A 13576-nucleotide genomic window follows, 5' to 3' on the forward strand; every position below is an offset into this window, starting at 1 on the left:
CCATGCTCTAAATTAGTAGCTGGACTTTTTTGCCGGGACAAGGCAGGGGTGAAATGTATGCCCTAATTTCAGCACCTGAGAGGAAGGTCAGTGCCCTGGTCTGGGGCGCCTCCTTCAGCTCCCTTCTGGGTTTTTCTGCCCCTGAATTCCCAATGTTCCCCAACCTTAGTGCCCAGGCCTTTGGGGGGATGGACAAGGCAGCAGGTGGGGGGGGGGGGCGCAGTGACCTCTCGGACTCCTCCTCTGCACCCTCCCTGCCCCCTTCCCGCACCGAGTGTGTTTCACAGCTCTAAATGTATTCCCAACGCCCGCTGCAACACCTAGGGAGGTGAGAGGAACACGAGGAGGAGCTGTGGGGCTAGCACTCTCAGCCGCCCAGAGCAGGCTCACCTGTCAGAACCTACTTGGCCAGGCTGGGGACCGGGGCTCCAAGCCAGGGCCACCTCCGCTCCATCTCCCTCAGGCTCCCAGAGCACAGACATCTGGGCTTGAACCCACCCCCTCCTCTGAGAGCTTCATTGACCTCATCTGGAAAATAGGTCTGAGGAGCCTGCTTTCTGGGTGCTGGGGTGAGGATGAAGCTGACAGAGAGTAGGGTTCAAGAGACACCCCCTTCCCCACCCCATCACTCCCCTCGCCTGAGATCTCTCCCTTCCCCTGAGTTCTCTTCTCATCCCTGAAGTCTCTCCCCTCCCTGGAGGTCTCTCCATTTCTCCCTCACGCCCCTCAGTCCTTCCCTTCATGTTCCTTCCTCTCACCTCTGCCCTGCTTCGCTCCTTCCTGCCCCCTCCGTGTCCCAACCTCTCTCTCACTCTCTGACAGCACCTATCACCCCCCATTCTTCTCCATCCACCCCCTAGATCCCCCCTCCCCATAATCCCCTCAAAGCTTTGCCTTTTCTCTTGTCCCTTCAGGGCCTCGCCCTTCTCTGCCCTCCCTCCCTCCTCCATCCCCTCACTTTCCAGCTCTCGGTCTTTTCCTGCCCAGGGCCCTCTCACCATCTCTCCCTCTCTTCCTCCCCTCTTCTTCATTCTGTGCTCAACCCCTCCTGCTCCCCAGCACAGATTTCCCGTTCCTCCCTCCCAAATCCATTGCCCCATTCATTCAGTGCTTTCCTTCTCTTTCCTTTTCCCCATCTTCCCTCCTCTCTCCCGCTTCTTCCTCCCTTTCCCTCCCCATTTCTCCTTCCCCTTCTCTCCCTCCCACCCCCACTATCTTCTTTCCTTCCCTCCTCTTTCCTGCATCCCCTTCTCTCTCCCTTCTTTCTCCTCTTCTCCTTCCCTCCTTTCTTCCCTTTCCCTCCCTCCCTCCTCTCCCCCTTTTACCCTCCCTCTCCTTCCCCTCTCCCTCCCCCTCTCTCGTTCCTCCCCCTTTTCCTCCCCCTCCTTTTTCTGCCCTCCCCATCCTCCCTTCTCCCCTCCCTCCCCCTCCTCCCTGCCCTCCCTCCCTCCGCCCCCCTTCCCGGGCAGCCTCCCCTCCCCCTCCCTCCGCCCGCTCCCACCATCATCTGTATTCCGCTCCCGTCTCCGCCGCTCTCGGCTGCTCTCGGCCGCTGCCGCACCGTCCGAGGCGGGGGCCGGGGCCGGGGCCGGGGCCTGGGGGGGGTGGGGTGGGGGGAGAGCGGCGCCGGCGGGCCGAGGAGGGAGGAAGGAAGGAAGGCTGGAAGGAAGGAAGCAAGGGAAAAAAGAAGGAAAGAAAGGAAGGCAAGAAGGAAGGCGGGCGGCGGGCCGGCGCGCGAGGGCGCCGGGCCGGGCGAGGAGGCAGAGCGGCCCCCCCAACCCCACCGCTACCGCTGCGGAAGCCCCCTCCCCATCCAGGAGCCGGGGAGGGGGGCGAGCGCAAGAGACCCCCGGCCGGACGCAGCCCCGCCCCCCGCGCCTCCCCACAGCGGGCCTCGTACCCCGAATCCCTGTGCCTCATTGGGGGGGTCCCCCCCGCTGGCCGGGCATGTTGCCCCCCCGTAAGGAGCCCTTTCCTCGCTGTGAGTAGCCGCTGAAGGGCGCCGGGCGGGGGCGGGGGCTGGAGGCGGAACCGCGGGGGGCGGGTGGGGGGCATTCTCTAATTGGGGGACAGTGGTCTGTAGGCCTCCTCTGGGGGGACAGCAGAGTACAGTGGGCGGGGCCTGGCGGAGAGCACAGGCGGGTGGAGGGGTTCTCCAGCCTGGCGAGTTCAGGGTTGGGGGGTCGCCGCCTGCCGGGGGGGAGGGGCGGGGGGGACGGCGTTCGTCGGGCGGTCGCTGCGTACCCAGCTGTGGGACCAAGGATGTAGGTTCAGGGTGAGGGTATCGCCGGGCGTAGGTCCTGGTCCCCCTTTCTAAGGCAGTAGTCCGTGTTCTCCCCCCCACTGCCCCTCCCACCTTCCACACCGCTGCTGCCTGGGGTGGGGGGGCACGCCAGTGATGGGGAGGGGGGAGAGGCGGGCACGGGGTTTCCTTGGTGACCGCGCCTGGCAGGAGCGGTTGCCGTGGCAACCGGGGAGAACCAGGGAGTTTGGGAAGTGAGAATGGGAAAGACGGAGGGGGGACTGGAGAGAGAAACAGCCCCCTCCCCAATCTTCAGCCCCTCTCCCTCTGGGGTCTCCGAACCCCTGTTGGTAGACAGCAGAGCCCCCATCCCTCTCTCTCCCCAAGACCCCCTTCCCTGATCCCATTACCCTCAGAGCCTTCTGTCCTCTGCACATGTCTCTCTGGGACCCCATCTCTCTCCCACTTTCCTTCACCCCCCTTCTTGGGGACCCCCCGTGATTTTGCTGCGGTCTCCTAAGCCTTCCCATCCTCCCACCCCACTCTGCTAAGACTTCTAACTGCACTTCGCTTTCTCCTCAGGATCCCTCACCCCATCTCTGATCCTCTTTACCAGATACCCTTTTCCTTGACGCTGTCTCCATGAGACCCCAACTTTATCCCCATTCTCCTCTACCCCCACTCCCCACCCCATTCCTGTCAGGACCCCTTTCTTTTCTCTCTGCTCAGAACCCCCAGCCTCTGCCCTTTTCTCCCCAGGCCCATCTCTTTCTGGGACCCCCTTCTCTGACTTTTCTTGGTTCAGAGACCCCCATCTTTGTCTCCTCACCACACAATATCCCCCACTCCCTGACCCCTCCCAATTCTAGGACCCTCATCACTGTAACCTCTCCTCCTCAGACCCACAGGTCCTTGGAAGTCCCCATTTAGTCCCAGGGAACCCAAGGCCCAAGCTCTGTCCTGAGTCCCTCCCACTTTTTCTTGCCCCTTCTTCCAAGGGCTCCTCCTCCTCTGGGGCCAGGGGCTGGACCAGTCTCTCCCCAGGGCTCTGAGTCCCTGGGACTTTCCCCCCACCTCTCCTACCCTGACACTTTTCTCCTCACCCCCATCTCCTGCCTTTCCCTGACACCCTACCTTGCTGCTCTGGAGCTCCTCCAGAGCCCCCTCCCCGTTCTCCCAGCCCTGCGCCCTACAGCCTCCAGCCTCCTCTCCTGAACACACTTTCGAGGGGTGGGGAATTCCCCTGGGGAGAGCCCAGCTAGGAGGGGGTGGGAGCCTCAGGGCTGCCCCTCAGCCCCTCCCTGCCCCCCGCCCCAGCTGGGAGCTGCAGTGGAGCCTCCGCAGCGCCCATTGCTATGCGCCTCACATCCCCAGTCCCGGTCGCGCAGCCGCCAGACAGGAACTCTGGCTCCAGCAGCAGCTGGGAGCAGCCGGAGCCGGCTCCCCTCCTGGTCCAGGCAGCCGGCAGCATCCTCTACCCACTAAAATCCACCCCTCCCATGGGGGCCAGGACCAGCCGCCTCCCTCTTCCTGTAGCATCTTCTGTTCTGTCTCCTCAATCTTTCTAACCTGCATTTCACAGCCTCCTCTTCCCCTTCCCACCTTCCTCCCTCTCTTCCCTGGGTGTCCTCTAATCCTGGCAACCTGATTCTCCAAATACACACACAGAAAGGAGGGACAGAGACTGAAGCCACGGAGAGGTGTGAGAGAGACACTCAGACAAGGAGGGAATGGGTAGGAGCCAGAGAGAGGGAGGCACAGGCAGAGGGGAAGAGGGGGACCCAGACTCGCAAACAGACACACACACACAATTAGGGAACATCGCAGCAGAGGCAGACATACACAGTTACTCACTTAATTTCCGAACGAAAGGGAGAGTCAGGGAGACAGAGAGCACACACCATTCCCACACAGAGCAAGGGAGCAAGCCAGCGGAGTGGCAGAGACACAGGGAGACACAGATGCAGGGAGAGTGGGGCTGCCCAGGGTACCTACAAGAAAGAGCCAGAAATACCCGCCTCCAGAGGTGCAGGGGGCAACAAGAGGCGCAGTTTCAAACTTTTCAGAGGGACCCCAAACCAGCCCCAGAAGACTCGGTGCCCTGGGGAGAGACTGATTGGGCCCCTGGCCCCAGAGGGTGAGGAGCCCCTGGAAGAAGGGGTACAGAAAAGTGGGAGGGACTCAGGACAGGGCCTGGGCCTTGGGCTCCCTAAGGCTAGATGGACTTCGACGCACCTGAAGTTTTGAGAGGAGAGGTTCCAGCGAGAAGGGTCTAGGATTGCGGGGCAGGTTCTGGGGTTGGGAGATACTGCGGGATGAGGAAACAGGGATGGGGGGAGGTCTCTGAATGAAAAAAGGTCAGAGAGGGGGGTCCCAGAAAGAGATAGGTCTGGGGAGAAAGGAGCAGAGGCTGGGGGTTCTGAGCAGAAAGAAGAGAAAGGGGATCCTGAAAGGAATGGGCAGTGGGGTTTAGAGTGTGAAAAAGACCCAGAAGCACGTGTGGGTAGAGGTACACCTGTTCTCTCTCTGTGGCTCACACACGCGTATACACACACACGCATGATCAGTCATTCACAGGCAGCCAGAGCCCCAGATGTGGCTCAGAGAGACCCAGTTAGAGACACGGCTGTGATACTGAAGTCAGCCAGGGGCCAGGAGAGAGAGGGAGTGTTGCAGACACAGAGTCAAACACAGAGAGTCCCACCGAAGGAAAGACAAAAGCGGCACACAAGGGGAGACATCATTGCTGGTCAGAGAGGCCCGCAGGAAGGGTCGTGCAGTGGACTCAGCCAGGGAGACACGTAGTGCGGGTCGTAGAGATGCCCTCGGAGCCACGGAGACCCAGCCTCACTTGCTGCCTAAAAACAGCCACAAAGATGCCTGCTGGGGTCACACCAGCACCCAGCAAGAATGCACCTGTGTGCTGACGACCTGCAGCCCCATCATTCCCCAGGGCACCAATAGGCACACTCAGAGGTGGTAGGCAGAATGCTCCAGCAGGGCCAGAGGGGCTCAGGGACAGGCTCAGCACCCGAGGGGAGAACAAAATTAAGACACCAGGCCTCAGGGCCATGGACACATCTCCTACGAGAGCCATCTTCAAGCTCACGGGGGCCCATGGACACGCACGTACACACTGGTGAACACGCACGCTCAGAGGCCACGTGGAGAGAGGGAGGTCCACAGGTCAGGGGCTGTGCGAGGGACTGGGAGGGCTGGGAGGGCTGAAACCTCACTCCTCCAGGGCCCTGCCCACTGCTCTCCTCAAGCCCACCCATGGAGCACCTGTCCTGCTGCTCTGACCCGTGGCTCTCTCGCTTCATCATTTCATTCTTTCATCACTTCCCCATCACTCTCCCTCTCTCTGCTAGGCTGGCCAGGGGTCTGCCTTCATGTGTAGTCGTCCGCGGCTTCTTTTTCTACCAGGCGGGTTCTGGTCTCCCCTCCTTCCCCCACTCCTCCCTCGTCGTCTCTCTGCTTTCCACCGCCCCCCACCCCTGTCTGACCTGTCTCCCCTGCCACACTTCCCCCCCACTCCACCGCCCCTCGTGCCTCCTAGTTCTGGCTCATGGTTGCGTGCCTGCGCACTCATTTATAGAGCCTTGGCGAATACACCCAAGCGCCTGAGACCCTGCCTCGATTTCCCGCCCTGCCTCTATACCTTGCTCTGCGCTTCAACCCCACGCTCTCCGAGCCTCGCTGTGGGCCTCCCTCACCTCACTGCTCTGGTTCTCTGGCAATCTCGTGGCCTTCCTCAGCGTCTTACCATCGCTCTGAGTCCTGACTCTGGTGTTCTGTGAGCCAGAAGTGTTAGTCCCCAACCCCCATCCTTTGAAAATGTTTAATTTGTTGGCAACATGGAGAAAGAAAATAGCGATTTCACATACAACCTCAGATTGCCAGCTCCTGGAAACTTCTTCCCCAGGGTAATAATAGTGCCCAGTCCCTCCAGCTGTTTGTTCTTTGTCCTCCTGGGCTTGTCCCTCCTATACACACCCTGACGTGCTCTGGCCTTAGTCACCTGGGTCTTCAACCTCTACTAGCTTTTCTTCTCTTTTCCACTCCTGTGTGCTCTCTTTCTGCGGTAACTCTCTCCACACCCCTCCCCTTGGTTCTTTCTGATTCAGGGACCCTTGGCCAGCATCTCTCCCTGCCCCCTCTCCTGCTGTGGTCATTCTCTGAGCACTGAGCCTGTCTGGGGCCCAGCCCTGCTTGGGCCTAAACTACCCCCCTCCCCTGCTGAGGCCAGGAAGGATACCTTGCCTGGGAGAGGTGGGTTTTAGGAGCTGGGGTCCCTAGGACCACAAGGGCACAGAGCACAGATAAGCACTCTGAGGCCAAAGTGTGTGTGACACCTCCCATCCCAGGCAACATTGCCAAGTTAGCTTTTCACGAGGTCACCATACTACAGCCCGGCAACCTTGGCTGGCCACAGCCCCCACGCACTGGTTGTCGTGTGTCAGGTGGCTACCAATAGGCAGAGAAGAGGTTTCCCTGGGTGTATGTGGGCGGGGGGAGGTGGAGGGTGGAGTGGCTGCACACTGCCAAGTTCATCTGAGTGAGCGTGGCTCCTTTCTAAGGCACAGGCACTGGCTGGGTTCACCTGGATCCTGTGTAGGTGGAGGGCTGTGGCCATCCTTGGGGACAGGATGTGGTTCTTATCTGCTAGTGATGATGATGGCTGTAGCGCCCTATTCCAGGAGCAGGTGCAGGGTTCACTTGCCCCCCACTCCAGATCCGTGCAGGTGACAGGTTCGGCATTAGTGCCTCCACCTCACACCTGTCAGGGTGCAGGAAACCACCTCCTGTCGTCGGGATCCTCCATTTCTATTAGGGAGAGACCCCCTTCCTGGTCCCTGAGAATGGGGCTGCTCTGCCAGACGGGGTGGTGGAGAGTAGTAGGAGGCACGGCAGGATGCCCCCTCATTGCCTGGAAACCCACAAGGGACTGTTGCCATGACAGGCGAGGGGGAGGGGCTACGCTGGAAGCCTGGGAGATGGGCTGGCGGGGGCTCTGCAGTTGGGGGCAGACAGGAGTCCGGGAGTATCCATCCCTGGGGACAGCTAGGTCCCCAAGAGGTTGCAGAGAGTGACGGTGCTGCAGCAGAGTGTCTGGTGGTGTCTGGGGTCCTGATGGGGACTTGGACACGTGTGTATGACCCAGGCAGGAGGAGAGATGGAGCCAGGCTGGGCTGGGGCTGGCAGCATCCCAGCCACTCCCTGTCTGTCTTGGCCCATGTTCCTGCCCAGGGATTCGAGCTTAAGCCTCACAGCTCTTATTCAAACACTGCGACAAAGGTCAGAAAGCAGCAGCAGGCACAGCTTTCCTGGAGGGGCAAACCCCAGGCAGGGACACAAAGAGGAGAGGAACCCTCCCCTCTAGACCCCTGTAATGCAGAACTGCAGGTAGTAAAGGAATAGCTAACATTTCCTGAGAGCTTACCAGGAGCCAGGTTCTGTGCAAAGCGTTTCACGTGGGCTCCTTACCTTTAGTCCTGGAGGAAGCCCTGTGATCATCATACCCAGTTTATGGATGGGGAAACTGAGGCCCAGGGAAGAGAGCTCCCTTGCCCAAGTTCACACAGCTAGAGTGGCCAAGCTGGGACTTCAAAGCCAGGCATCAAATAACCTGCAAATTACCTCTCCCACTGAGACCACTGTTGCGCAGGGTGGGCAACTGAGGCCCAGAGAGGGGAACATGCTGGTCCCTCAGGCCCTCCACATGGACACTGGGACTGTTAATAATAAAAGAAGCCCTGGTGACACAATGGTTAACTGTTCGGCTGCTAACTGAGAGGTCGGCAGTTGGAACCCACCAGCCGCTCCCTTGAAGAAAAGACCTGGCAATCTGCTCCCATAAAGATTACAGCCTAGAAAACCCTATAGGGCAGTCTACTCTGTCCTATAGGGTCACTATGAGTCAGAATTGACTCAACAGCATACAACAACAATAATAACAATAATTAGGTTGTTCATACAATAGACTCATAGAAGGTTAGACTAAAAGATACAGAGTTGCTATAACTTGGGGTCCTCAGCTTCTCAGTCCTCAATCCTATTAATGCCCTAAGACCTCAGAGGGGAAGGGGGTCGCCACACTGATTCTTACTGTGGACTTTCCTCTCCAAGAGGGGGGTGTCAGAATCTTGTGTGGGGACAGAGACCCCCCAGTTGATTCTGTAGGCCCCCCCAAAAAACAAAAACCAAACCTGTTGCCATCGAGTCGATTCTGACTCATAGCAACCCTATAGGACAGAGTAGAACTGCCCATAGGGTTTTCTTGTCTGTAATCTTAACAGAAGCAGCTTGCCAGGCCTTTCTTCCACGGCACCAATGGGTGGGTTTGAACTGCCCACCTTTAGATGAGTAGCCAGTGGAAAACCATTTGTGCCACCCAGGGACCCTATAGGCCCCCTCTCCCTGACAAATGAGCATTTGGTCCAGCCAGAAAAGCTAGGTTTACATATAGAGGGAAACTGAGTCACAGAATAGGGAAAAGATGTGTTCTTCTCACCTAGTGGGAATAAATGATAACTTTTAATGTGAAGTGTCCAGCACTGAGCATCATCACCCTGAATCCCTGTCATGTCAAGTTTATTGTCTTCACAGACACCAAGACGGAGCCTTGGGGAGGGGCCAGAGCAAGAAAGTGGCTGACTAAGGGTTTAAACCCATGCCTGCCTGACACCAAAGCTCTTTCCACCTCTGCTTCCTCCTCTTACAATGATGGTTTGACAATATTGAGGAGGCTGATGATGTTCATAGCTACAAGATAACTTTATTGGGAGCTTTCCACATGCCAGGCGATGGGCTAAGCCCATCACCACTATTGGGCAGGTGAATCCCCGCCACAGCCCCAGGAGGTAAGGCATCCATTATCCCCATTTTACAGATGAGTAAACCGAGGCCCCCATGGCGAGGTCCCCATTCCAAGATTAAAACCCATCGCTGTCGAGCTGACTCCAACTTACGGCAACCCTGTGTGTTATAAAGTAGAACTGCTCCATAGGGTTTTCTTGGCTGTAATCTTTATGGAAGCAGATGGACAGGCCTTTCTTCCATGGCACTGCTGGGTGTGTTCAAACCACCAAAGGTTAGGTTAGTAGTCTACCTAGTAATGTGGCAGTCGAGGTTCAAACCTAGGTCTTCTGGCTGATTCCAAAGCCCATTCTTGAAGCACACCCCTATACAGAACGTGGAGGGTCATTATTAATCACGCAATGGAATATGGACGGCACTTGGCAACCCTTTAGCGCCTTGCTCCTTAGAGCAGGTCCAGCATGCAAAGCCTCTGGGAGCCTGCCACAAATTTGGACTCCTAGGCCCCCCTTTGAGCCCCTCCCACTGAGTCATTATCTGCATTTTAATAAATCCCCAGGTGATCTGTGTGCACACTGCAACTTTTTATTATTTTTGGTAGAACCCTTTTGTTTGTTTTTATGAAATAGTTATGCAAAACCCTGAGACAGAAAGCAGATCGAAGCAGCACGTTTTGGGCTGATGGCAAGGAGGGAAGGAGAAGAGAGACAAGGCCAGAGTAAGACCCCCTCCCTGCCCGAAAACATGCCCTGACACAGCCGCATGGAGGTCTCGGCTAATGAACACTGTTTCAAAAACCACCCATGCCAGGCTAGGGCCTGATTCTCTCTGGGATGATTCAGAAGTTTTATGCCCCCTCCGCCCTACCCACAGAGTTTCTACCTGGGAGCTGGACTGGGTCCGAGTGTCCATGGGTAGGTTAATAACTTCACCAAGCCTCAGTATGCGCTTCAGTAAAATGGACTACCGTAGTTTCTCCCTCAGGGGCTTCTTAGTCAGATTAAATGAGCTAATCCACCAACTCACTCAGCCCAGTGCCTGGCACAGAGAAGCCCTCTTGCTACAGAGGCGGGACAGAGCCGTTGGTCTCAGGCAGCTTGCTTTCCCCAAAGTTCTCTTTCCAGCCAGCTTCGATCCCCTGGCTCCCCTGGGCGTCCTGTCACAGGTGCTCAGATAGAAGGAACCTTGCTCTTGGGTGGCAGGCAGAATGGTTCCAGTCAGGACTGAGGTTTAGCTGGACCTACTGGGCGGTCACAGCTGAGTTTCACACTGGGCTGTCCGTGTCCACATAGCCACATGTGGCCATTTACATTAATTTAAATTAAATTAACAGTTCAGTTCCTCAGTCATGCTTGCCACATGACAAGTGCCAGTAGCCACACCTGGCTGGTGGCTGCCCTGTCGGACAGCACAGATCTAGAACATTCCATCATCACAGACAGTTCTCTTGGATTAACGTATTGAAATCATCCCATAAAAAAATAGCTGCTTGAGACTCTCAGCTACTAACCCAAGCCCTCTGTGTCCTGGCCAGCCACCACAGCCTCCCTTTATCATATGGTAAACATTTGTTGTTGAGTCGACTCCAACTCATGGCAACCCCTTGTGGTCAGAGTAGAATTGTGCTCCATAGGTTTTCAATGGCTGATTTTTCGGAAGTAGCTCCTCAGGCCTTTCTTCCAAGGTGCCTCTGGGTGGACTCTAACTGCCATGGCACCTTTCAATTAGCAGCTGAGCATGTTAATCGTTTGCACCACCCTCGTATTACTTGTCCTATGGTATCTCGTATTAATTCCCATTTCTCAGGTGAGGAAATAGCAGCCATGTACAGCTCCCAGCAGAAAATTGGCAGCAACGCGGGATTGGAACCTGAGCTTTCTTCTTCTCCTACCTACCACCCAGGCTCTGAGTCCTAGGTCACATTTATTAATCTCTTGCTATGTGCCAGGCCCTGTCCAGGGCCCCCTTGCCACAGCGCTGTGCCATACTGACTGTGAGCACGGCCCCCGTCTGACAGAAACTCAGCAGAAGCCCAGAGAGGCCAAGGCATTTGCCCAAGGCCACACAGACAGCGAGCTGGGCCGGGACCCAGGCAGGCAGGCCATCCTGTTCCACCGTGGTTGTGTTTAGGACGAGGCCCTCTCCCAGAAGGACTGGAACACTTGCCTCTTAGGAGCAAAGATGCGGGGCTGGGGCTCTGGGTTTGGGGACTTTTCCATCTTCCTGTGTCTGATACCTTCCCTGCCCTCTCCCTTTTCTGGAGCACCTGGCTTTAAGAATTTGACCCCCGGATCCATAAGAAGGGGACACTGTGGCCTAGCTCTTCCCTCGCACTCACCTCCTATAGCGCTCCACCAAGTTCTGTTGCTTTGATACATTTGCCAAATGGGTTCACCTTTTCCCTCCTCTCCATGCCCTGGGCCCCAGAGCCAGCCTCACCCTCTCCCCCTTGACCCTCGCCCCAGCTCCTTCTGCCTCCAGCCTCTCCACTGCTAGTCTACCCCCAGAGCTGACCGCTCATCCTGTCCCAGCCATCCCTGGCTCCCGGCCCCTCAGCCTGAGATCAGAGGTCAGATGAAGGTCTGGACACCCCGCTGCTGTCCACCCCCATCACTACCCTTTTCTTGACTGAACTGGATTCCATGCAGCTCCTGCACTTGGGCTTGCACCCTTGCCCCCGGCCCTTTGCACAGCTGATCCCCCTTCCCCGCACACCCTTCCTTCTTAACAGCACAACTCCAGTTTGTCTTCCAGCTCACTGAAACTTAGAATCATCTCCTCTGAACCCACCACCACTCAGCGAGGGAGGCATCTCCTAGATGTGCCCACCTCTCGCTTAGCGCTGTGTGTCTCCCCCTGCACCTCCAACTCGCTGCCGGGTCTCATTCGCCCCATGGTGGGCTCAGCGGCAGGAGGAGCGCACTCGCTCACTCATTCATTCATTCATTTGGCAAATACTGAGGTCTGCTGGGGTCCAGGCCCTGTCCTGGGCACTACGGATGCCACAGGGAACAAACCAGACACGAACCCCCACCCTTGGGAGACAGACCATAAACGTGACCAAATCGCATTGTAGGCAGGTAACATTGGCCAAGGAGCCCTGGTGGCGCAGTGGTTAAGCACTCATCTACTAACTGAAAAGTTGGCAGTTCGAACCCACCAGCTGCTCCGCAGGAGAAAGATATGGCAGTCTGCTTCCGTAAAGATTTACAGCCTTGGAAACCCTATGGGACAGTTCTACTCTGTCCTATACAGTGGCTATGAGTCAGAATCAACTCAACTGCAATGGGTTTGGTGTTTTGGGGTTTGACATTGGTCGTGACAGGTGCTGTGAAGAAAAATAAAGACATGTTAAGAGTCCCTGGGTGGCGCAAACATTTTGCTGTTGGCTACTAACTGAAAGGTCGGCGGTTGGAACCTACCCCGCAGCACCGTGGAAGAAAGACCTGGTGATCTGCTTCTGTAAAGATTACAGCCCAGAAAAACCCTATGGGGCAGTTCTATGCTGTAACACATGGAGTCGCTATGAGTGGGAATCGACTGTAGAGCAGTGGGTTAAGGGATGGATCTAGAGCTACATGGGGAGGTGGTCACAGAACACCCCTCTGAGGTGGCATTAGAACAGAGACTAGAATGGAGACAGAGCCATCTAGATCCAGGGAAGAGCATTCCAGGCAGAGGGAACAGAAGGGGCAGAGGCCCTGAGGAGGGGTGGTGCCTGGTATGGGGAGGAGCTTCAAGGATGGAGATGCCTGTGGCTAGAGGGGAAGTGAGAAGGGGCAGAGGGTAGGAGGAGCCACTCAGTGATAACACAGGAAAGACCCAATGAATGGCTGGTTAATGCCTCTGTGGGGACCTGCGGGAAGACAGGAGAGGACAACTGCCCCCCGCCCCAGCAAGCCTTGCCGTGGTCCCCAGGGCCTGCCCCCCTAGCTGGTGGCCTGGGTAAGGCAGGAGGAGCTCAGCCCTCCCAGCCCCGTTTCCTCATCAGCAGCTATTAGGGGCCCGGACTCCTCTTCTCCCAAGTTTTCTTCCACCTTAAAACTGGGGGACTGTCAATTTTGGGGGCTGTAGAGTTGCTTCTATTTTAAAAAGCATTTAGGACGCAGACTGGCTCGGAGGCTCTCGTGTGAAGTTGTTTCATCCATCCAATACCCTCCCCCCAAACCTTAGCAGCTCCACGCCTTTTCTATGTAACAGGGCTTCCAGAGAAAGAAGTGCCCAACTCTTCCTGGCTTTGATGTCTTTCCACCCTCCTGGCTCCAGGCTCCACTTCCGCCCCAGTCTCTCACAGTCGGGAAGTTCTTCTTTAGATCTAACCTCCATCCCTCTTGCTGTGATGGCAGTCAATTTCCTATGCTTTCTCTCACCTTCTGAACTTCCCCCAGAAAAATGAGTGTGTCTGACAGGAATGTTCCCTACCTCCCTTTTCTCCTTGCCCTCCATCCCCTGGGCCCAGAGTTTCCGATGTGCCATCTGCCTGAATCCTCTCAGGCAGGCAGGTGAGTGCAGTGC

The 13576-nt window shown here is 56.9% G+C and overlaps 1 protein-coding gene across 1 annotated transcript in view; it reads left to right on the plus strand.

Moving 5' to 3' along the window:
• The first annotated feature begins 1960 nt into the window (after positions 1-1960).
• The window catches only part of LRRC4B (leucine rich repeat containing 4B), a 55412-nt gene continuing 43796 nt past the window's right edge, over positions 1961-13576 (plus strand). Inside the window, exon 1 of the mRNA XM_049900599.1 lies at positions 1961-1981. The gene's annotated coding sequence lies outside the window, so the exon portion shown is untranslated. The remainder of the gene's footprint in view (positions 1982-13576) is intronic.

This window comes from Elephas maximus, chromosome 11, assembly GCF_024166365.1.
Source record: "Elephas maximus indicus isolate mEleMax1 chromosome 11, mEleMax1 primary haplotype, whole genome shotgun sequence".
In the NCBI taxonomy this organism is placed as follows: Eukaryota; Metazoa; Chordata; class Mammalia; order Proboscidea; family Elephantidae; genus Elephas; species Elephas maximus.